We start from the raw sequence: 23,823 nt of genomic DNA on the forward strand, positions 1-23,823 counted from the left end.
TTGGTCCACCAAGCTCCACAGACCAGGCGCCCCAGGGCTCTCCAGATCTCTCTCTCTACACGCAGGAAAGCCACGAAGTCCACGAAACAACCACACAAAAACACATTTGCTTTTTCACATTGTGGAGCCCACGGAGGGGGGAGAGAATCTCAGACCCCACAGAAGCCCCTTTATCTCACATCTTCAAAACCACCACCCTTTCTTACTTCCAACAGGAAAACAGAGAATCCCCCCCCCCCACGGAAAACAAAACCGGGACTCGAGTGGACCCCGTTCCCCCACCGAGCACCCCCTCGCCTCTGCGCCTCCCCTCGACGCACAGGAGCCCCGCGGAAGGCGGGCAGCTCCGGACCCGACAGGAGCGTCCCGCAACCGCCCCGTTTGGGAAACGTTGACCGAAGAGGGGCGGCAGCACGCCCCGCCGCCGCCCCATCCGCAGCCCTCTCTCCGTGGGGAAGCGAAGGCGCGAGTCCTGGCTCCGTCCCCGCCGGGCAGCGCGCCCGGGAGCCAGCCAGCCAGCCCGCCCGCCACTCACCTTCCCAGCGGCGGCGAGGGGGGACGCCGCCGGGCTTGGGGGAGCCCGCGTGCCGCCGTCGCTTCCCATCTCCGGGCTCGGCGAGGCTACAGCGCGGACTGCGCGCCAGCCTCTTCTGGCGAGGCTGTCTTGTCCGCCCGTCCGTCTGTCTCGCTCGCTCGCCGGCCGCGGTTAACCCTCGGGCTGCCGGCGGGCTGGACCCCCGCCTGCTCGGCGCGCCACCAGAGGCCGCCCCCTCGAGCGGGAGGACGGGCGCGCGGGGCGGGCGCCTCTTCGCGCAGCCGGCGAGGGAATGAACGGGCAGGAGGGCGCCAGGGAGGGAAGGAAGGGGTCCTCTCGGGGAGGGGCTACCGGAGCCGGGGGGAGAGGAGGCAGCCCCCGAGCGCGCTCCAAAGCCCTCTGGAAGGAGACGGAGGGGCAGCAGGTCAGGCCACCCGCGCCCCGTCTGCAGCTGGGGCAGCAGCCTCTCCCACTGCCCTGTGGGCGCTCCAGAGCGCAAGGGTTTTCTTTCTCAGAGTGCCTCTGGGCATGTGCAGAGTGTTCCCAAGCAAGATGAGAGGTCCGCCTCCCGCTTTGGGGAGGAGCGCGAAGGGTTCCGTCCAGGGCAAAGGGGGCGGGGAGGGGATGTGTGTGGCTCCCCCCACCTGGTAGCCTCGGGACCTCTTGCCGTGGCGCAAGGAGCCGTGTCTCTCGTGTGCGCTCTGCCCCTCATTCCCCCCTTCACACGACCTGCTGCCCCTGCAGATATTGCTTCTGCTCCCCCCAGCATCCTCCTCAGCATCCCCCCCCCAGCCCAGCCCGCGTTGCTAGGGAGCGAGGCGTCTCCAAGGGCCCTGCCGGGCGCAGCACCTGTGGCTGAAGCGGCCTCCGCGCGCACTTGGCGCTCCAGCCGAGCCCGGGTACCCGGCGCGCCGCCGCCCCTGGAGAGACGGAGGAGAGCCGAGGGGCGGGTGGGGCAGCGAGGACAGGCGAGGCAGGAGGAGAGCCCGCTCGGCCTGCCTGCCCTCCACCATCTCTTGGCGCTCTCCTCCTCCCCGGCGGCGGCGGCTGCTGCCGGGCTGGGCTCTGCATGGCTGCTCCCGTTGCTCCCTCCGCAGCTCGGTCCCGCTGCTGTGGCGCTTCTTCCACACCACGAAGCCGCCTCGCTCCTCCTCCTCCCCGCCGCCGCCACTCCCGCTTCTAGCGACCCTCTTTCTTGCGCCGCCGTCCTCGTCTCCTCCCTGGCATCAGGGGTGCTTTCCCCCAGGGGACCCCCCTCTCCATACCCAGCCCTCCTTCATCTTCGCCTTCTTCACCCCCCCTTAAAAAGGCGAGCCTCCTGCGGTTCCTTGCTTCTCTTTTGAAGCCTTCCGAGTGGGGGGGGGGGGCGGGTTGCAAGAGGGACGGAGCGTGGCTAGAAGTCTGAATACACCGAGCGCGCACTCGCGTGTCTGGCCAGGGAGGAGGATTTTGGGTCCCGTCTCCGCCATAAGATTGCCGTGCATATGTATTCGCCATGAGATGGAATTCAAGGCTCCCTCGGTCACACGCCTCTTTGGCTTGGGGGAGCCTCTGGATCACTTTAAGATCTGCCCCCCACCCACCCGACAAGGAAGCTGCCAGATGAAACATTGAAACTCTAAGGCTGTTCACACGTCGCGCTGCACACGCGTTCAAAGGGTCTGCGCACGTGTGAAGGAGCTGCATTCCAAAGCCAGCGCCTGGACTAAGCTCGGAATGGTAGAGAGTGGATGGGGAGTGCTGCTGCACACGTGTTGACTGCAGGCAGGTACGATCGTGTGAGGGATGTTCTTGTGAATGTTCCAAGCACGCATGGGCAGTATCGCTCGCATCGCAAGCCCTGCAAAAGTTCCTCTCGTCGCTGCTCAACAGGGAGCTGCTGCAGCCAGCCACAATTCCCTGGATGCCTGTAGCTATATTTATGCATTAGTTGCATGCAGAGCATTGCTGTACTGAAGAAGGAACAAGGGCCGTGCATTTACCAGTTGCCCCTCCTTCTGCAACGGCCCGATGCGTCTGCCTGCAGTTAACCTCGGTGTCCTGACCGCACCAGCCGGTGCTCCCACCTTGGGATTTCACTGCAGACAACCAGGCTCTCCGATGCAGTTGCTGCAAAAAAGAGTAGCAATGTCAGGGCAGAACTAAAAGCACAGCCCTGCTCCTCCATCTACAGGATGAGCAATGCATCCATGAAATTGCATCCATGGGCATCCACGGAATTGCGAATGGCTGCAGCTCCCTCTGTTGTCTTTGTCCATGGAGTTTTCTTGGCAGGGATACTGGAGTGGCTTGCCGGTTCCTGCTCCAGGTAGATCACGTTTGGTCAAAACTCTCCACTATGACCTGTCCATCTTGGGTGGCCCTGCACGGCATGGCTCATAGCTTCTCTGAGTTATTCAAGCCCCTTCGCCACGGAAAGGCAGTGAGAGCTGGACCATCAAGAAGGCTGATCGCCGAAGAATGGATGCTTTTGAATTCTGGTGCTGGAGGAGACTCTGGAGAGTCCCATGGACTGCAAGAAGATCAAACCTCTCCATTCTGAAGGAAATCAGCCCTGAGTGCTGACTGGAAGGACAGATCGTGAAGCTGAGGCTCCAAGACTTTGGCCACCTCATGAGAAGAGAAGACTCCCTGGAAAAGACCCTGATGTTGGGAAAGATGGAGGGCGCAAGGAGAAGGGGACGACAGTGGACGAGATGGTGGGACAGTGTTCTCAAAGCTACCAGCATGAGTTTGACCAAACTGCGGGAGGCAGTGGAAGACAGGAGTGCCTGGCGTGCTCTGGTCCAGGGGGTCACAAAGAGGCAGACACGACTAAACAACTCAACAACAACAACAACAACAACAGCTCCCTCTACAGTAGGGGCGGGGAAGTCTTTTTCAGCTGCACTCTCACATGGGCAGCCATCGGCACAGGGGGCACAAGCCAGCGGACCAAGCAATGGGGTACAAAGAACAGCGTAAAGGAAGCGCAGAAAATGCCCTTTCCAGAGGCAATGTGAGCTTAGCTGCCCCAGGAGGCACACTTAAAGGTGGCGGAGTAGGAGGCAGAGCTGATTTGGCTGTTTGGAAGTTTTGCTGCCACATGGAAATCAGTACAGAAGCTCAACAGGAGCACAGCACCTATATGCCTGGCTAACAGTTTTAACTGGCTTTTCTGACCACATCCAATTAGTAGGTCTGGCAGTTTCGGATCGGAAGAGGCTTGCAGCATTTTGGAAATGGCAGGTGTCCAACTCGGAAGCTTGTAGTTGTGGGTGTCCAGGTAAGAGAGAGAGAGAGATACAGAGAATATCTCAGTGGGAGAGCATCTGCCTTGTGGGTAGAAGGCCTCGGGTTCAATCCCTCACATCCCTAGGTAGGCCCGGGAGAGGCTCCCTGCGTGAAGCCCTGGAGAGTCACTGCCAATCAGTGCAGAGACAATATTGAGCTAGTTGGACCAATAATCGTCTGACTCAGTGCAAGGCATCTTGCTATATTCCTGTGATGTAGGGAGTTATTTATGCCTCATCAGATGATTAGACCCAAAGAAGTTTATCCCTAGAGAGTAGCAATTGCTGGCAAGAAAGTCCCCAGATTTTATTTTATTTTAAAGCCTTAAATTGTCAGACTAGAAATACAAAGCACCAGGGTGGTGAATTGGTGGCAGATATTTACAACCTCAATATGGCATTTAAATTCTCTGAATCTTGTGCATATTCACTCAGAAGCCTGGGTTCCATAAGATGTACACTGTAGTAAAGGTTGCAACCTGAGGCTGAGATCCCACGCATGCATGCAGCCTGATCTTATCCATGTTTAGTCAGGAGTAAGCACCACTGGCTTCAGTCACCTTCCATATGGCAGGGTGAGGCAGCTGCCTCTGCTGGAAGATGCTGGAGTGAGGCTCGGGGGGGAGGGCGTAGGGCGTGGACTTTGGTAATCTTTCCTAATATGGCACCCGGTCCGAGGCCAAAATTTGGCATCCCAGAATGGATCTCCTCTATGATGGGTCTTCTCAATTTTGTGCCCCCTCAGCATGGCACCCTATGGGGGTGAACCTCCTGCTTTGCCCTAAATCTGGCACCGTGAGACTGCAGTGTCACACTCCCCTACCATTCTTGAGTCTTGTGGCTTTCCCCCTCTGTTAGAGGACAGAGCCGTGTGTGCAACATGTGGCCTGCCTTGCACCCTTTAAACTAGATTACTGCTGTGTGGTGGTGAACGCTAACCCGTCCCCAGAGTTGGCCAGGCCAGGTGGCTTCTGCATTTGAAACAGAGGTGGAAGGGAGGGGGCGCCATTGTGTCCTTTGCTTCAGGCGGCAAAATGTCTTGGGCCAGCCTGGGTCACAGTGGCGCTTACGCCCAGGCATTGCTGGAGTGTTAACCTCTTCAGCTTCAGCCGGCGTTTATTTCTGAATTAGCTGGAAACACCTGGCATTGCTTGGGAATTCTAAGGAAAGCTCCCCCTTCCCCAGATATTGAGATTTATTAATGGGGAGTATAATTTGCTGGTTTCTAGGGTTATGTGCAGCCAGTGTGGTGTAGTGGTTAAGAGTAATAGACTCGTAATCTGGTGAACCGGGTTCGCGTCTCCACTCCTCCACCTGCAGCTGCTGGGTGACCTTGGGCCAGTCACACTGCTCTGAAGTCTCTCAGCCCCACTCACCTCACAGAGTGTTTGTTCCGGGGGAGGAAGGGAAAGGAGAATGTTAGCCGCTTTGAGACTCCTGAAGGGGAGTGAAAGGCGGGATATCAAATCCAAACTCTTCTTCTTCTTCTTCCCTTGCCTGACCCTGATCTGAGCCCTAATCAATTCAGGGGCAGAAATCATGTTTAATCTGGGGGCGGCTTCCTACTCCATTCCCTGCACTGATGAAGTACATCCCTGCACCTTGCAGGATTGCGCCCTTGGTGGGTGGCTCCTACACCCTGCCACTGCACATGTGTGGCTGCCGTGGCAGGCCTGCTTGCCCTCCCTCTCTGCCCTCCCTCACTTCGTGTTATTTTCCCCAGTGTGCCCCTGCTAGGTGCAGTTCATGCCCCAGATGTATTCACCCCACAACCACCACCAATGATGACACCACCTCCCATTCCCAGGTGCCACCAGTGCCTCTGCAGTGTGGGAAGAGGCCATCTGAGTTGGACCTGCCTCACTTGCCACCCAAACCGCCTCCTGCATCAGCCAAGGGTAAAGGTAAAGGGACCCCTGACCATTAGGTCCAGTCGTGACTGACTCTGGGGTTGTGGCGCTCATCTCGCTTTATTGGCCGAGGGAGCCGGCGTACAGCTTCCGGGTTGTGTGGCCAGCATGACTAAGCCACTTCTGGCAAACCAGAGCAGCGCACGGAAACGCCGTTTACCTTCCCGCCAGAGCGGTACCTATTTATCTACTTGCACTTTGACATGCTTTTGAACTGCTAGGTTGGCAGGAGCAGGGACCGAGCAACGGGAGCTCACCCCGTTGCGGGGATTCAAACCACCAATCTTCTGATCGGCAAGTCCTAGGCTCTGTGGTTTAACCCACAGCGCCACCTGCGTCCCCATGCAAGCCAAAGGCGATTCAAAAACGGCATCAAACTGTTTCCAACGTTAAATTGAAACCTGCTCCTTGACCTTGGGATCCAACATGCCAAACTGGGAAACAGCATTTCAGGAGGTGTCTGAATCAGCAAATGTTGGAGCGTTTCGGTCTGCCGTCTCATTTCAACATGGCACCGACGGTATTCAAACATAGACAAGAGGCAGTTCGTTCACCTCGGGAGCCGCTTCATCAAACTGTGTGGGGTGCGCTCTATGTGGGGCTACCTTTGAAGGTGACCCAGAAACTACAACTAATCCAAAATGCGGCAGCTAGACTGGTGACTGGGAGCGGCTGCTGAGACCATATAACACTGGTCTTGAAAGACCTACATTGGCTCCCAGTATGTTTCCGAGCACAATTCAAAGTGTTGGTGCTGACCTTTAAAGCCCTAAATGGCCTCGGTCAAGCATACCTGAAGGAGCATCTCCACCCCCATCATTCTGCCCGGACACTGAGGTCCAGCGCCAAGGGCCTTCTGGCGTTTCCCTCGCTGCAAGAAGCCAAGTTCCAGGGAACCAGGCAGAGGGCCTTCTTGGTAGTGGCACCCACCCTGTGGAACGCCCTCCCACCAGATGCCAAAGAGAAAAATAGCTACCAAACTTTTAGAAGACATCTAAAGGCAGCCCTGTTTAGGGAAGCTTTTAATGTTAAAAGATTATTGTATTTTAGTGTTTTGTTGGAAGCCGCCCAGAGTGGCTGGGGAAACACAGCCAAATGGGCGGGGTATAAATAGTAAATAATAATAATAATAATAATAATAATAATAATAATAATAATAATTATTATTATTATTATTATTATTATTATTATTATTATTGTTATTATTATTATTATTATTATTATTATTATTGGGCAACGATATCTCCAGAGGTTTCTGAACGCATAGAGGACAGACAGGCAGACCAGCCACTTTGCAGAACTTATAGCTAGAACAGAAGATGGAAGCAGAAATAGATGGGGAGCTAATTACCTTTTACTCATCATCACCAGGCCACAGCTGTTATGTTACAGAATTTGTTACACTTCAGAAAACTGCGTAAGTGAAATAACTGCCAGTTTAGGCCACTTGGGATCCTTCTCTCCCCCCCCTTTTTTTTTGCTCCCTTTTGCATCACATGTAAAAAACGTAATAAGTACCGGTAATTGGGGCAGAATAAGGGCTTGGCAAGTCATCAGTTGAGTAAAGTGCTTCTGTCTCTTGGCGTTGTGTACATTGAAGCAGCTTCTGGAAGAATTACAGGGTTATGTAATGTGTGCCCCATGGAGCTGAGATATCTAATGGCCATAACAAGGAGGAGCCCCACAGGTGACTGACCCTCTTGCACTGAGTACTGGCTCCCCTGTCCCTCCCCCCCCCCCACTTTAAACCATTTGCTATTACTTTTGCTTACATGGTATGCAGCAAAGCCACTGGGACCACATACTGTACCCTCTTAATTTCCTCTGTACATATGCATGTAAATTAGCATAGGGAAAGTTTATACTAATTTGTGTTGTGGGCCTATTCCCTGAGGGTTTTTTTCCTGGCGACAGCCCTGGGCCTTTTAAAAGATAACAACAAATGAAATATGCAATAAAAACAGCTAAATTGTTTTAGATTTCATTGCAGCAACAATAGACGAAAACCATTTTGGCTACAGTTCAACGTGTTTTTATGTCAGCTGGTTTCTGTGGCCTTCCGCCATTTTCTCTAACAAGGGCTGGCGTCCCTCTTGCTGCAGAAAATGTGATGCTTTAGCCAGATGAGTTTACATTATTATTATTATTATTATTATTATTATTATTATTAGATTTATATCCCACATTTCCTCCAAGGAACTCAGAGACACACAGAGCTCTCCTCACTACATCCCTGTCAGGTAGCTTAGGCTGAGGAACAGTGACTGGCCCAAGCTTCATGGCTGAGTGGGGATTCGAACCCAGATCTCCCCAGTTCTAGTCCAACACTTTAACCACTGTACCACACTGTCTCTCTATCACACAGGCACTGTCTTTACCCAGACAGTGCCTGCGACGTGAATGCTGAGATACCACTTTCCCCAGCCCTCAACTCTGGCACTATTTTCTACAAGTTCCATTTACACACTTTCAAAACTATATTCATAGTACATTCTGACAACTGCAGAGCCAAATTCCTCAAAGCCATGGCAGTAGGCAGGGCAAAGGCGGTACAGTCAGCTTTCTGAGAAGTCTGGCTTTAAGATAATGGAAGCCATTTCATGTCTCTTGAGTGTATAGCTGTTGTCAGCCTGTAACTGGCAGCACTCTTGTCTTATGTGAGGCATGTTTGCATGTATGTTTGAGCCCTTTGGCTTCGCAAACACAAAGAGTTTTGATGTTGTGGATTATCTCGGCTTCTCTGCCTTCCTCCAGCTCTTTCATCTGAAGCTCTCTTAGGACACATAGAAACCGTATTGACAAATCACGCCCTGCTAATCCATTCTGTGCTTGGCTCTTTCCGTAGGCAGTTTCAAAGGAAATGCAGCCCTCTCTCCTCTGTTCTGCTGATTCGCCAAGGGCCATCACCACTTCTAAAATGCACGTCTTTATGGATATTCTTCTATGCATGTCAGGGCAAAAGCCTGTCCGTCTTCTTCCAGGAGTTCAACTTCTTTCTCGTAGGCACCTTCAGTTATTCAGGCATCACCAGTTCTTTCCAGATTCTGACTGTGTGTGCTTATCATTCTTTGGAAGAGCACAGAGCGAATTCGAAAATCCAACCAAAAGAAAGGTCAATAAAAGAGCAAATATCCAGACGATGCGAAGGCAGAGAAGCCTTCTGAGAAGGCAAAGGGGAAGGATCCTGGAAATTGGGGTGAATGGTGAGAGAGGAAGCAAAACACTTCTGAAAATTATGCAGAAGGGCAGTGGAGATGTTAACATGAGGGAACCAAGTTGTTCTTTAGATGTGCAAGTAGGTATTTATTATTATTATTTTTAAAAAAGTGAGTTCTAAAAAGGTAAATATGACAAAGTGGTCTTAGATTCTAGACAAATGAAAACACATTTATCATGTCAGAAGGGGGCTTGGCTGTGGGTCTTTGTGGAGTACACACTTGGTGGCAGCCTTGAACTTACTGCTCGGTTATGTGTGAAATTAAGTCGGAAGGAGAGAGATTAGATAAACACACGATGTTGTGTCATGGATCAGGGATGATCTAAACGAATCAACATGCTTCTCACACTTACACCTACTCCAGGGGAGACTTTGGGCCCATTCCAGCCTGTTGTTTTATTGTAAATGTATGCAGCAACATGTTGCCGATGCATGAAAAACTCATTTGACGTGGGTGTATCTTGAGCCATCCGCAGACTATCCTTCTGTGTCAGTTGTTCCGTGCTTCCTCAGTGCTCCAGCGTCGTGTAGTGGCTAAGAGCGGTGGTCTCGTAATCTGGGGAACCAGGTTTGCGTCTCCACTCCTCCACATGCAGCTGCTGGGTGAACTTGGGCTAGTCACGCTTCTCTGAAGTTTCTTAGCCTCACACACCTCACAGAGTGTTTGTTGTGGGGGAGGAAGGGAAAGAAGATTGTTAGCCGCTTTGAGACTCCTGAAGGGGAGTGAAAGGCAGGATATCAAGTCCAAACTCTTCTTCTTCCTGCTGCATCGACACTTTTGCTCTCTCTGTTCTACTGCCCACGTTACTCCCAGTTTTAAGAGGGGCCCAAGTTGTTTGGCTGTCTTATACCTCCCTACAATGTACATGTGCATATCTTTTGTCCTGGGGCAGGGGAAATTGCTTCTCTGCATTTAGAAACGGAGGCAGTGAGAGATTTTACTTTCTTGGGCTCCCTGATCACTGCAGATGGTGACAGCAGCCATGAAATTAAAAGACAGCATCTTAAAAGGCAGAGACATCACCTTGCCAACAAAGGTCCATATAGTTAAAGCTATGGTTTTCCCAGTAGTGATGTATGGAAGTGAGAGCTGGACCATAAAGAAGGCTGATCGCCAAAGAATGGATGCTTTTGAATTCTGGTGCTGGAGGAGACTCTTGAGAGTCCCATGGACTGCAAGAAGATCAAACCTCTCCATTCTGAAGGAAATCAGCCCTGGAAGGACAGATCCTGAAGCTGAGACTCCAATACTTTGGCCACCTCATGAGAAGAGAAGACTCCCTGGAAAAGACCCTGATGTTGGGAAAGATGGAGGGCACAAGGAGAAGGGGACGACAGAGGATGAGATGGTGGGACAGTGTTCTCAAAGCTACCAGCATGAGTTTGACCAAACTGCGGGAGGCAGTGGAAGACAGGAGTGCCTGGCGTGCTCTGGTCCAGGGGGTCACGAAGAGTTGGACACAACTAAACGACTAAACAACAACAACATTTACAGTGCGTTTCAAGTTGAACTGAAAAAAATGCAGTGGGAATCTGTTTCCTAGCATTGATGTCATCACCAAAGTATCCCTCTCTGCCTCCACATTCTACTCCCCACCCCCAAACTGGTGGGCATCGCAGTGGGCGTAGCAAGAGTCAGAGAGCTAGAAAGAAATTGCAGCAAATGACATGTTCACTGAGCATTCACCCTGCTTTGTTTGCCCAAACCTTGTGCTGTGGTTATTTAAGGAGCCCTTGTTCTGGTTTGCTTTCTGGGAGGTTAGATGATGTTGTGTCAAGAAAATATCCCCCTACACTTTCCAGTGCATTTCAGTGTCACTTTCCTTGTTGCAAAAAGTCTGGTTCTTGGAGGAAGCAGGTTTGTTGCTCGTGAGCTTCAAATCCATTTTAATTGCATAGCCCGAATTTGCTGGCATGTGACTGAATCCTGACCAAAAATAGAGACAGTCTGGAAGTGCGCACTGACTCAGTGTTTTGAGTTGCCATGCTAGATGCATATGTGGGTGAGGAGAAAACACAGTTGCAAACAATGAACACAATGGCAAAGTCTGTCTTCACCCTGGGGTCCAAATTAGATGTTTGTTTAAACACAGATTTTTGCTACAATTGTTTTGCAAGTGGGAAGATGGCAGTGACATTTAAGGAGAGAAGAGGGCAGGAGAGTCAAGTGCAGGGATTCCTTCCCCTTGCCTCTCCTCTCAACAAGGGTTTCTCTCCTAGCCAAATCACATTTTGATTATTGGAATCTGACTGCATACTCTCCAACATTTCTTCAATGAAAATAGGGATGTCCTATTCCATTATTCCCATTCATGGATCACTGCCTTGCCGTGGCGAAGGGGCTTGAAGAACTCAGAGAAGCTATGAGCTATGCCGTGCAGGGCCACCCAAGATGGACAGGTCATAGTGGAGAGTTTTGACCAAATGTGATCCACCTGGAGCAGGAACCAGCAAGCCACTCCAGTATCCCTGCCAAGAAAACTCCATGGACATATAAAAGTTATGACGCTGGAAGATGAGCCCCTGAGGTCTGAAGGCGTCCAACATGCTACTGAGGAAGAGTGGAGGACAAGTGCAAGTACAACCCTGCACTGTCCCTGAATCTGGGTTTGGGGGAACCTGTACAAAGGATTTAGGTTGTCAGGGAACTGACATCAGAGCGAGAGGCAAAGGGGAGGCTCTCTGATGATGCAGAAGAAGGACCCAGCAACAGGGGGAGAAACAGCCCAGTAGAGGGGGAAGCAATTCAGCGCAACACCAGGGATAGAGGGGGGCTGATGGGGGAATCGGAGAAAGGGCTCCCGGATTCTTCACTGGACATCAGTGAGGAGAGCCCAGGTCCTCCGCTGCCCACGCTCTCCCTGCGCAGGAGGCTCCCGCGCAGTGAGAGAAGGCGGAGACTGGGCGTCAAACAACTTTTATGCTGGAAGAGGTTCAAGAAACGTCCACTGACGGATTCTGCCAGCGATTGAGGCAGCCACTATGAGAAGGGGCTGCGCAGTCAGAAAGGTTTAACAAGGCAAATTAGCCTAGAGAGGCACCAGTTTATGCACGAGTAACTCATACCTACTACATAAGTGGATCACAGGGGGAAGAGAGGGAGGAAAGTCCCATTGTGGTCCACTCATACAATTATTTAATTGAATATCACCCTATGTCTGCATGTCGAGCTGCTGTTAAAAGCATAGCTACAACGGTCGCTTGAAAACACTACTTGGGCAGAAGGTGGAATCTTTTAAAATTATAGGCTACCCACAACCAGTAGCATTTGGTTGGGGGAGGCACTTAGCATATCTCCCAACGTTGATATCGCTGTGGCTTACAAGAAGGTAGAGGAGGAAGGAGGTGAGGTTGATGTGGTGTGAACACACTGGCATGAGCGCCAGTTTGGCTGCACCGGTGTGTTTGCACTGTGCCAACCTTACTCAACCCTGCCAGCACCAGCAATGTCAGTAATGGGAGGTCATGTAAGTACCAGGACTTAACCTGCCGACCGTGCTAGCTGCAACCCAACATGGAAACCCTATGCATAATCCTAAATCTAGTTGGTTTAATAGCAGTTTTAGGCTAGCAAGATCTTGTGAGATCTTCCTGAAATCTCACAAGATCTCATGAGCTCTGAAAGATCTTGCAAGAGCTCAGTGAGATCTCACAAGATCTCATCAGAATCTGCCATTGTTGCTACCAGGCACCGCTGCACAATCCAGGTAAGGGAGGCTTGGGCAGTGGTGAAATTCTAGGCATGTTGCACGCTGAAAGAAAATTATATGAAAATGATGTACCGGTGGTATTTGATTCCTAGTAAGCTTGCAATAGGGACGCGGGTGGCACTGTGGGTTAAACCACAGAGCCTTGGACTTGACAAGCAGAAGGTCGGTGGTTCAAATCCCCACGACGGGGTGAGCTCCCGTTGCTCGGTCCCTGCTCCTGCCAACCTAGCAGTTCGAAAGCACATCAAAGTGCAAGTAGATAAATAGGGACCGCTCCAGTGGGAAGGTAAACAGTGTTTCCATGCGCTGCTCTGGTTCGCCAGAAGCAGCTTAGTCTGCTGGCCACATGACCCAGAAGCTGTATGCCGGCTCCCTCGGCCAATAAAGCAAGATGAGCGCTGCAACCCCAGAGTCGATCAGGACTGGACCTAATGGTCAGGGGTCCCTTTACCTTTTTAAGCTTGCAAAAATGTATAAGTGCAAATATCTGCTGGAAATGTAAGCAAAAGGAAGGCACCTTCTGTCATATGTGGTGGACCTGTAAGGTTCTAAAAGCATTCTGGGAAATGATAAGGTTTATAAAAACATAATGAAGTGTTAAACATTGAGAAACTTGCCTATAGACTGCCTTCAGATGTCTTCTAAAGGTTGTATAGTTACTTATCTCCTTGGCTTGGGGGTCGCATATCTCCATACCCTCCAACATTTCTCTGATGAAAATAGAGACGTCTTATGGGACATTCCGGAATCAAATCGGAAACTGGGGTGGCTTCTGTAAATCCTTGGAAAATAGGGGCACTTTGAAGGTCTTGTAAGCTAACTCCCTGGTTAGAACCCCCAGCTACCCACAATTTCTCCTTGTGTTTTGTTGCAGGTATATTCTGCAAAATGTTTTTCACAAAGCAACAGTGCACTAGCATGGGATTTGTTCTGCTTTATTAGTCGTTATGCAATGCATCCCCAATGCTACCACGTTACTGCTGTTGGGAGGGGCTAGAGAGCAATAAAGGCAGGACAAAACAACAACAAGCCCCAACAATTTGTGGCATGAAAAGGTATGGGCAGCTCCCAACAGAAGAAGAAGAAGAAGAAGAAGAAGAAGGAGGAGGAGGAGGAGGAGGAGGAGGAGGAGGAGGAGGAGGAGGAGGAGGAACAAAACATCAAACATTAACAACTTCCCTAAACAGGGCTGCCTTCAGATGTCTTCTAAAAGTCAGTTGTTTATTTCCTTGACATCTGATGGGAGGGCGTTCCACAGGGCGGGTGCCACTACCGAGAAGGCCCTCTGCCTGGTTCCCTGTAGCTTCACTTCTCACAGTAAGGGAACCACCAAAAGGCCCTCAGAGCTGGACCTCAATGTTCGGGCTGAACAAAGGGGGTGAAGACGCTCCTTTAGGTATACTAGGCCAAAGCTGTTTAGGGCTTTAAAGGTCAGCAATAACACTATGAAAAGTGCTCAAAAACGTACTGGACGCCAATGTAGGTCTTTCAGGACTGGTGTTATGTGGTCTCGGTGGCCACAAAACCTTTGCAGGTGAGAATACTATTGAAAATGGGATTGTGTATGATTATCCTGATAGCATAATGAGCGCAAATCATCAGGCATGTGCCATGAAATTAACATCTGGAGGGCCTAGTTACAGCAAAGGGGTGTGACTCAAAATTTTGCTGTCTTTATGCAGTCAACAAAATGGACAACATGCTAAATGTTATGAGCACTGTGTATATGGAAACATTGGCACCCCAGCAGAACTCAAGCTGTCTTATTATGAAGCCTCTGGGTTGTACATGCAATCTTCCAGATCACTGGGCCATGGGAAGCTCTGGTGCAGGCGATGTCATCGTATGTCTCTGGGATTGTGCTTGTACTCTGCTCTGTGTGTGGGAAGGGCAAGTGAGAAATAGGTTCCACGATGTCATCAAGCGGTTCCAGACATTGCTCAGTGTTAATTGATAGCTTTTCTGCGAGGAGTCTGCTTCAGCGTCCACAACTGTGACATTATAATTGGCAACCGAGTTGGGGGTGGTGGGGCTGTGGAAATGGCCGTCATTGTTGCCTGTGTCATGGACTGGCTGGATGCAGAGGAGTCGGTGGGAGGCACCAGTTGGGAAATCCCTAAGGGAACTCCCAGGGAAAGAAGGCTCACAGCCAGGGGAATGGTGGTGGGACCACAGTGAGTGGTCAGAGGAAAAAGACGGGGCAGATGGGGAGGAGGCGGTGTCGGAAGCCGAAGAGGCAACAGGGTTTGGTGAGCAGGAAGAGTCTGGGGCAGAGAGCAGTCCAGAATCAGAGGCAGAAGTGGAGGTTTGGGGCCAAGGGGCAGAGATGAGGCAGACTGCTGAAGCAGCCAAAGGGTCTCCTCCTGCTGCTGTGACCAGCTCCCCTCCTCCCTGTTCTCCCAGAACACAAAGAGGAATGAAGAGGTCCCCGGGTGAAGAGGAGCCTTAGAGAGCAGTGGAAAGGGGGGGGGGGCTTCAGTCCTCACAACTAGCTCATTGGGGCAAGACATACTGGGAAGAGTTGCTGTGCTCACTAGTCCTGAGCTGCTTTGATTCTTTGAAAAAGGGGTTAACTTCACTGACACTTGTGAGTTATTCCTGACTTGCCCCCACTCCCTCCTTGACAGCATGTTAGCTCTTTCCGCTTTCCTACTGGGAGTGCCTAAGGAGCTTGATGGTGTTATGCCAACATGGGCTTAATGGCCACCTGGTGACCCAGGACCTTAGAATTGTACTATCTGTCTCAAAACCCTGTGCTTAAGAACACGGTACACACGCGTCCTCCTCCCTGTGTCTGTGGGAGAACAGAGCACCTATTTGTGCAAGTGATTATGAGGCCCCAACTACCATGCGATATTAAACCGGAGCAAACAATCTGTTGCGCCATTTTGGGGAGCTAAACAGGTGCCCAGGGCCCAGAAAGGAGCTTCAGGTGAAAGCAGCCAGGAGCGCAGGGAAGCAGCCAGTCAGGAGAGAAGGGCAGAGTCAGGCTGAAATGGTTGTTGAGGCGGCCTGGCTTTATCTGACTAATGAAAAGCAGCAAGCGTGTCGGAGAATGTGAGAGCAGCGGATCGATGGAGAGATAAAACCTGAGATGAAGGCAGCTGGGGAAGCAGACTGGTGGCGCTCGGAGGAGCGGGGGAAGAGGATGTGGGAGAGCAAACAAGGGCGGGAGTTTTGAGCGGAGGTGGCACTCCCTCACATTGCAGGGAGGGCAAATGTTAGTTGGGCGCAAAAATTAATTGGATTGAAGCGGAGGCTCTGCACATCCCTCTGGAAAGCGATGGCGGGTCTTGGTGTGGGGCAGTTTCTCCAAGCAGATCAAAAGAAGCGGCTTGCGGCTTCTGTGCGGTTATAATGGGGCTGCTGCCTCTGCTCTGAGCCAGGAGCAGACAGGCGGCTGTGATCCACAACGGGGAGCGTTATGCTCTTGTGCAGCAGGGGCTGGTGGTGTGGGAGGCAGGGAGCCCAACAATGGGTAAAGTCAATGACAGGCAGAGCCCACTAATTTTAGCTTTGTTCTCCTCCTCCTCCCACCTGAGTTTGACAACAGTGAAACAAACAAAGAGAAGAAAGAAGCCCGGGCCGTGCTCCAAACAGTTTATAAGTAAGAAGGCAGGCAGGTGTGGATTGGCTGAGGGCACACTAAAGATGGTGAGCCCTAACCCCAATGGAATAGCCTCCACTGTCTACACACACTGACACACACAGATAACTAATAATAATACTAATATGCCACCCATCTGATTGGGTTGCCCCAGCTATTCTGGACAGCTTCCAACAAATGGAAACACATCAAACATTTAAAAAATCCTTATAGAGGGAAGCCTTCAGGTGTCTTCTAAAAGTCAGATAGTTGTTTGTTTCCTTGACATCCGCAGGGTGGGCGCCACTACCAAGAAGGTCCTTTACCTTGTTTCCTGTAGCTTTACTTCTCGCAGTGAGGGAACCGGCAGAAGGCCCTCGGAGCTGGATCTGTGTTCAGGCTGAATGATGGAGACTCTCCTTCAGGTATGCAGGGCCAAAGCTGTTTAGGGCTTTAAAGGTCAGCACCAATACTTTGAGTTGTGTCTGGAAACCTACTGGGAGCCAGTGTAGGTCTTTCAAGACCGGTGCTATATGATCTTGGAGGCCACTCCCAGTCACCAGTCTGGCAGTCGCATTCTGGATTAGTTGTAGTTGCCAAGTCACCTTCAAAGGTAGCCCCACGCAGAGCGCCTTGCAGTGGTCCAAGCGGGAGATAACCAGAGCATTTACCACTCTGTCGAGACAGTGCACGGGCAGTAGGGTCTCCACCGGGATACCAGATGGAGCTGGTAGACAGCTGTCCTGGACACAGAATTGACCTGTGCCACCATAGAAGCTGTGAGTCCAAAATGACTCCCAGGCTGTACACCTGGTCCTTTAGGGGCACAGTTACCAGGTAACCCACCACACCTGCCCTACCCCTGTCCCCCCGAAACAGTACTTCTGTCTTGTCGGGATTCAATCTCAATTTGTTAGCCGCCATCCACCCCGCAACTGCCTCCAGACACCCACATAGGACATTCTCTGCCTTCACTGGTTCCAATTGGAATGAGAGGTGGAGCTGGGTATCATCACATGTACACACACACTCTCTGGTACAAATGGATGTCAGACTCCCTAAAGCAGATTTTGCCAACTTAGTGCCCCCAAATGCTTTTGACTCCAACTCCCCTCGGCTGCAGCCCATCAATAAGGGTGTTCCACATTTTGGGAACTGCAGTTCTTATACCCTATAATGTGAGTATGCCTTATAGTGGCGCCCTTCTGGTCTGATAAAACATACTCACCTAGTTTTGGGGAATTCTTTGAAATCAATGTGTTCCTGTCTAACTTTTGAATTACATTTCTTTTCTGTGGGAACTGATAGATGGGCAGACAATGAAAATGGGTCATGAAGACTCTCATTATGGCCAAAATGTTCTCCAACACTGGAAGAAGAAATCCTCTCCAACAATCACCGAAGAATAGAAGACTTCAATGCGCTTCCCATGTTTCAGTGTGCAGCTTATTATGGAGAACAGCTACCAAACACTTAGTGGGAAATGTGGGTGGCATAAAATGATCTGGGGTCACCAGCATGGTGCTTGTAAGTGCCTGTGTGCCTGCCAGTTTCTCCTGTGAAAGGTCTTAGTAAACATCACCATAAAAATCCACAGGGCATGAGGAACTGCCTTCTCTCCCTGCTCTGCTCCTGTTTGAACTGTCTCATCCTCTCCTACATTGAATATGTACACCCCCTTTAAAATGTCCACATTTCTTTGGATGCTGGGGAGATGCTTGAATTACTAAGGAACTATTTTGACAGAGAACTCTGTATGCATTTGTGCCCCTTATTCCTTAGAGTCACTGATACTTCATGCAATTTTTCACCCCCTGAGCTCTTTTCATCCCTCATCGGGGGTGCCAACTTGAATAAAATATTGGGGGGGGGGGGCTAGCTAAGTAAGGCCTGCCCTGCACAATTGATCGCTGAAATATACTCAGAGTTGGGAGTGGATTTCATGCTCTTTATTCAGCTCATAGTGGCAAGGAGGGAATGAAAGCTTCCCCAAAGTATCTGCTTTATATACATTATTTACACAATGGGCTGCACATGATTGGTTAATTCCGGAATTTTCTTGTAGGCCAATCAGGTTGTGGATTCACTTCCATCTGGGGCTGGATTGGGTGGTTCCTGCAGACCAATCAGACTGCTGCATTGTTCTAGGACCAATCAGACTGCTGCATTATGAATCCTATTGTTCTAGGACCAATCAGTCTGCTGCATTTTGGATCCTATTTAACTCAGTACATAACAATCACATGACACAGAGCACACACACAATTTGAATGGAAATGCCCACCAACTTTGTGGGAGCCCAGCCCCATCAAATATTTTATTGGGGAACCCGAAGCCCCCACAGCCCCTGGGAGTTGGCTCCTATGTCCCTTATTTGACCCCTGGAGTTTTATTAACCTGCTGCACAGTCACATTAACCCCAGAAGGGGTCATTATCAACCATTCTGGGAAACTCCAGATAAGAAGAGAATCGAGGTCCCTTCCTGCTCTATGGTGCTACGAAATAATCTGTCCATTGACTTCCCTCTCCTTCTCCAAAGCCAGCAGAGTTTAGTGCAGGGGTCAGCAAACTTTTTCAGCGGTGGGCCGGTCCACTGACCCTCAGACCTTGTGGGGAGCCGGACTATATTTTGAAAAATAATAACGAACGAATTCCTATGCCCCACAAATAACCCAGAGATGCTTTTTAAATAAAAGCACACATTCTACTCATGCAAAAACACCAAGCAGGCCCCACAAATAACCCAGAGATGCGTTTTTAAATAAAAGGACACATTCTATTCATGTAAAAACACACCGATTCCCAGAACTGTCCATGGGCTGGATATCAAAAGCAATTGGGCCAGATCTGGCCCCCAGGCCTTAGTTTGCCTACCCATGGTTTAGTGGCATCTTAAAGGTAAAGGTACCCCTGCCCGAACGGGCCAGTCTTGACAGACTCTGGGGTTTGTGCGCCCATCTCACATCTATTGGCCGGGGGCCAGCGCTGTCCGGAGACACTTCCGGGTCACGTGGCCAGCGTGACAAAGCTGCATCTGGCGAGCCAGCGCAGCACACGGAACGCCGTTTACCTTCCCGCTATAAAGCGGTACCTATTTATCTACTTGCACCCGGGGGTGCTTTCGAACTGCTAGGTTGGCAGGCGCTGGGACCGAGCAGCGGGAGCGCACCCCGCTGCGGGGATTCGAACCGCCGACCTTTCGATCGGCAAGCCCTAGGCGCTGAGGCTTTAGCCCACAGCGCCACCCGCGTCCCAAGTGGCATCTTAGAAACTAACAAATACATTGTGGCATAAGCCAATTCATTGGTGAGGCCAGAACCACTTTTACTGAATTTAGGCTATTTTGTTCTGGCTTAAACATCTTCTGTTGTTTTAGTTGTTTTTGTCATTCAAATTTAGTTGTTTTTGTAATTTAAATTGTTTTATCTGTTTTCATAATGGTGTCTTATATTGTCATAACTTATCACCTGGCAACTTATGGCGAACAGCTGGCTAAAAATAACTTACAAATAAATGGGAGGAACAATTACTTTCTTTAGTGAGCAAACAACATATACCCAGTACATTGAGTTCAGAACTCAGTGTCAAATTTGCTCACGAATTCCAACATAGCTGCCTCATGCTAGAGTTTCCTTTCGAATTTTCGGCATGTAGGCATGGTTCTGAAACAGAACGTCCTAGGAAATTTCAATGTTCCCTCGCTGCTTCCCAAGCGCTACCATTTTAATGCCTTCCTTGCTAATGCCCCATACTGGGCTAAAATGGAACATTTCTCTCATGCTCCTTACATAACTTGGTGAGTCTTCCGGCGGATTCTCCAGGAAACTAGTAATTTCGTGAAGGAAACTTGGGAAGGAAAGTCATGTCACACAGCCACACATAAAACACCTTTAGAACGCTGGAACTTTCCAAAAGGCTACACTTGGCTACTTTTTAATTAAATGCCTAGAGAAAGACTTCACACATGACTCGGCAAGGTGAATGGCTGTTTGATAGTGGGCTTCAGCAGTTAGACTGGGCACCGAACTTTAGTGTCGCTATGTGTTTGAATTCCATCCTTCTTAAATAATTTTTAATGCTGGAATATTCATAAACTAGGGTATTGTGAAATCAGGCTTGTGTGGTGAATAATGTGCTGGATTTTGTGTGATACTACTATGTTTGCCTAGCCATCATATTCAACAGATGACCTTGAGAAAATCACCATCGTGCGGCCTGTGCTACCTCACACTGTGTGTGTTCACATTATTGCCCTAGAGAGTAGTGCAGTTATTTCTCCGCTCCCTATTATGCCCCCTACAACATCAGCAGTGGGACACAGGTGGCGCTGTGGGTTAAACCACAGAGCCTAGGGCTTGACAATCGGAAGGTCGGCAGTTCGAATCCCCGTGACGGGGTGAGCTCCCGTTGCTCGGTCCCTGCTCCTGCCAACCTAGCAGTTCAAAAGCACATCAAAGTGCAAGTAGATAAATAGGTACCACTCCAGCAGGAAGGTAAACGACGTTTCCATACGCTGCTCTGGTTCGCCAGAAGCGGCTTAGTCATGCTGGCCACATGACCCGGAAGCTGTCTGCGGACAAACGCCGGCTCCCTCGGCCAATAAAGAGAGATGCGTGCCGCAACCCCAGAGTTGGTCACGACTGAACCTAATGGTCAGGGGTCCCTTTACGTTTACCTTTACAACATCAGCATGGCTTCATTAGTGTCAGATTCATTTCTGTTTGCACTGACAGGGTGGGATATCTTTACCCGATGCCAGGGTGAGGAAACCTTTGATGGCCTAATCTCCTAGTGAACCAAATTTGACAGGTGGGTGATGCAATCCTAACCATGTCTGCATGCACACCATGCATTTAAAGTACCGATATTTACACTCCCTAGAAATCCTGGGAAGTGTAGTTTAAGGGTGCTGGGAATTGTAGCTCTGCAAGGGGTAAGCCACAGTTCCAACTATTCTTTCGGGGTGGGGCGGAAACTTATTAAATACTACACACACCAGAAGTAAGCACTATTGAATCTAGTGGCGTTTACTCCTGGGTAATTGCAGTTTGGACTGCAGCCTTAGGCTGGAAGTGTTGATAGATCAATAGTTCAGTTTAGTTTATTTCATTTTCATATTGCTACACACACCCAAAATGAGTCCTGAAGCAATTTACAGGACAATAAAATACAAAAATACAATACACAGTGGCAAGTTCATTAGCACAAAAAAGATATGGAAATACTAAAAGTTTTCCTTAAAAAGTATTCCACTCCTAACTCCAGAATGAACACAAAAACAGATACCAAAAGCCAAACCGTTAATGTTCTTCAGTTGGCCAGGAGACTAAAAGTGTATTCATCTGTTGCTGAAAATATGACAAAGTAGGGGCCGGGAAAGTTTCTCTGGAAATAGCATTCTACAATTGGTGGTTCTGTTGCTTGTTGCGACAGACAGACAGACAGACAATATCGGATGGTGTCTTACTGTTCTCGATACTGGAAAGAGCCTTTTTCCAGCCAACAGCACTGAAAAATCAGAGCCTCTCATGGTCTTTTGAAGGGTACCTCAGCTGAACACAGTTTTTGTGTGAAACCATCACACCCCCTTTTCAATGACAATTGCACAGTGGCCCATCTTCATATACAGAGAGAGGGGACAGTCTCTTTTTACTATAAAACACACACCATACTTTTGTCAGATTCTGTCCAGTTTTAAACACAGACATACAGTTGAGTTGGTATCCATCTGTCTCGGAAGACAATGGCGGAGTGTCCCTTTGGGCATGAGGTCTAACTATTGGATGGTTGCAGTACCTGCTGTGGCTGTAGAGACCGATATGGGAGAGACATGTTTTGTTGCAGCTGGGGCAGATGAAGGCGTCCGGTTCTGCTGCTGCAAATGCACCATGGCGTTTCTTCTCTCCCAGTCGTCATTCCTCCTGTCGTCACTGCTATAGATGCACAACCTGACTGTTTCTCTCCATACAGACATTCAGAGAGAAAGGGGAAAGGTAAAGGGGGTGTGTGCATATAAGATGGGGAACACCTGGCTTGCCAGTAGTACATGTGAAAAGGATCTAGGATTTAGTAGACCACAAAGTTAACATGAATCAGCAGTGTGATACAGCAGAAGAAAAAGAAAGCTACTGCTATTCTAGACTGCATCAACAGAAGTCTAGTGTCTCCATCAAGGGAAGTAATAGCCTTAGTCAGACCACACTTGGAAAATACTGTGTCTAGTTCTGGATGCCACCATTTAAGAAGGATACAGTAGTATCCTTCTTAAAAAGCAGAGACATCACCTTGCGAACAAAGGTCTGTATAGTTAAAGCTATGGTTTTCCCAGTAGTGATGTATGGAAGTGAGAGCTGGACCATCAAGAAGGCTGATCGCCAAAGAATGGATGCTTTTGATTTATGGTGCTGGAGGAGACTCTTGAGAGTCCCATGGACTGCAAGAAGATCAAACCTCTCCATTCTGAAGGAAATCAGCCCTGAGTGCTCACTGGAAGGACAGATCCTGAAGCTGAGGCTCCAGTACTTTGGCCACCTCATGAGAAGAGAAGACTCCCTGGAAAAGACCCTGATGTTGGGAAAGATGGAGGGCACAAGGAGAAGGAGACGACAGAGGACGAGATGGTGGGACAGTGTTCTCAAAGCTACCAGCATGAGTTTGACCAAACTGCGGGAGGCAGTGGAAGACAGGAGTGCCTGGCGTGCTCTGGTCCGGGGGGTCACGAAGAGTCGGACACGACTAAACGACTAACCAACAACAGTTCTGGATGCCACCATTTAAGAAGGATACAGTGGTTCCTCTATTTGCGGACACAATCCGTTCTGGGATGCCGTTCACACCCTGAAAAGTCTGCAACTAGAGCGGCGCTTCTATACACTTCCGGATTTGTATGTTTGCAACCCAAAAATCCGCAACATGAAGCGAACGCAACTAGAAGTATGACTGTATTGACAAACTGAAATGTGTGCAGCGGAAGGTGACCAAGCATCTAATGAGGGACTGTTGGGGGATAAGAGGAGTCTGAGAGGAGTTATGATAGCAATATTCAAATGTACAGTGGTGCCTTGCAAGACGAAAAGAATCCGTTCTGTGATTCTCTTCGTCTAGCGGTTTTTTCGTCTTGCGAAGCAAGCCCATTGACGGATTAGCGGCTTAGCGCTATTAGCGGCTTATTTGCTGATTGGATCAGCTGATAAGCGGCTTAGCGGTTTAGAAAAAGGGGGGAGGGGGGGAAAAACAGCAGGAACTCGCAAGACATTGTCGTCTTGCGAAGCAAGCCCATAGGGAAATTCGTTTTGCGAAGCACCTCCAAAACGGAAAACTCTTTCGTCTAGTGAGTTTTCCGTCTTGCGAGGCATTCGTCTTGCGGGGCACCACTGTATAAAGGACTGTCACATGGAAGATGGAGGAAGCTTGTTTTCGCCTGCTTTCTCCAGGTAGGACTGGAACCAATGGCTTCAAGTTATAAGAAGTTTTCTGGCTAAATATTCAGGAAGAACTTTCTGACGGTATGAGCTGTTTGACAGTGAAACAGTCTCCCACTGGTGGTGGACTCTCCTTCTTTGGAGGTGTTTAAGGAGAAGTTGGGTGGCAAT

The 23,823-nt window shown here is 49.9% G+C and overlaps 1 protein-coding gene and 1 long non-coding RNA gene across 3 annotated transcripts in view; one reads left to right on the forward strand and one right to left on the reverse strand.

Annotated features, from left to right (window-relative positions):
* The window catches only part of PIANP (PILR alpha associated neural protein), a 35,821-nt gene extending 35,023 nt beyond the window's left edge, over positions 1 to 798 (reverse strand). Inside the window, exon 1 of one of the 2 annotated variants that reach the window (XM_081176881.1) lies at positions 536 to 798. The gene's annotated coding sequence lies outside the window, so the exon portion shown is untranslated. The remainder of the gene's footprint in view (positions 1 to 535) is intronic. The other variant, XM_081176883.1, reaches the window with a different exon arrangement.
* Positions 1 to 23,823, forward strand: part of LOC308577042 — a 130,489-nt gene that overhangs the window by 61,771 nt on the left and 44,895 nt on the right. The gene's annotated exons all lie outside the window — the stretch shown is intronic.

This window comes from Podarcis bocagei (assembly GCF_964188305.1).
Source record: "Podarcis bocagei genome assembly, chromosome: 17".
Lineage (NCBI taxonomy): Eukaryota > Metazoa > Chordata > Lepidosauria > Squamata > Lacertidae > Podarcis > Podarcis bocagei.